General features: G+C 29.3%; 1 non-coding gene across 1 annotated transcript; it reads left to right on the top strand.

The window, feature by feature from the left end:
* Positions 1-614: 614 nt before the first annotated feature.
* Positions 615-687, top strand: Trnar-ucu. Its single transcript has one exon. It is a non-coding gene; the product is annotated as a tRNA-Arg (tRNA).
* The last annotated feature ends 687 nt before the right edge of the window (positions 688-1,374 follow it).

Genomic DNA, 1,374 nt, shown 5'->3' on the forward strand with positions numbered 1-1,374 from the left:
AGAAGTTGTTATTCATTGTTTATTTTAAAAATAAAAACGATTGCTGCGAAGTATCTTTCATAATGCCAAGGACCGTTTGTATTGTTTCTAATTATACGACAACCATTGTATGTTGAATTTATATAATAATAATTTTATGGTTATTTTATTCACAGGTAGGTATATCCTGATATATTTACTAAGCTTTACTGTTTTTTTTTATTCTGTTTCGAAGGCGTAGCCACAGGCGCGGAACAGAATTATGGACGTCCTTTTTTATCAGTACTTTTGCTATGATATTTTAGTTAGGTTAAAAGTTCGTAGAAAAAATAAAAGCATAGAAACGAAAAAGGTTTACGTGTAGAATGTTGAAGGATTAAAAATTTCTTAAAGGTCATAAAAGTTTTACAAAGAAGGTTTAATTTTATGTCATGTTGTTTGTTCTAGTACGATCTGATATTTAACATACAAAATACATTGTGTTATTTTATCACGGATTAGCATAATTATGTAATAGAGTCGATATAAAAGATAAGTTAATTAGTAATTTATGAACAATTATGTAATTTAAATAAATAATATTACAATACGTATTTCTATAGATAATCATGAGCAATTTCAACTTACTCCAACACGTCCCTGTGGCGCAGAGGATAGCGCGTTGGACTTCTAATCCAAAGGTCGTGGGTTCGATCCCCACCAGGGATGCATATTCCTTTTTTATTTTTGTTCATCTTTAAAATGTAGATTGTTTCGGTTTATGTTTGTTTTGAAATAATTATTTCTTATTTTTAAGAAGCAACTTAGTCTGTATATTTTTTTCTATTAAGTTGTGGTTGTCGAGAATTCAGAGTTGTATTTTAACTGTTCATGTCTCTGGACTGCTCTGGAAAAAGATTGTTAAAAACAACAACAGCTAAGGTAACAGTAGTTTTTACTTTTTTCTTAGAAAAAAATGCAGTTACCTTTGACAAATGTCACGTACAATTTTGCCTTTGAGGTAAAATCTGCGGAGTTTGGATTTCAAATAGACACACTGTCGGTACATTTTGTTATTTTGTTTTTGCAAATCGTTCATTCATCAAACAATTAAGTTTACATATACTAAGTATGTATATTTTTATTTATTGAAATTGAATATTTTATACTCCGAAGCGGCCACGGAATATTTCGTGTGGAAAATAACTTACTTGACTAAACAATCATATACATCATAGGTTTACATCGAAATTATATGGGCATAGATCGTACAAAGCCCTTTTAAATTTATTTATTCTGTGCACAAGGTAGCAGCAAAAAATATGATAGGCCGTGAAAAGTTGCACTTTTGCTATATACCAGTGTTACTTGAATTCATAACGATGTTGATAAATTTTATATATTAAGATTTATTTT

Source organism: Pieris rapae, chromosome 5, assembly GCF_905147795.1.
Source record: "Pieris rapae chromosome 5, ilPieRapa1.1, whole genome shotgun sequence".
Taxonomy (NCBI): domain Eukaryota; kingdom Metazoa; phylum Arthropoda; class Insecta; order Lepidoptera; family Pieridae; genus Pieris; species Pieris rapae.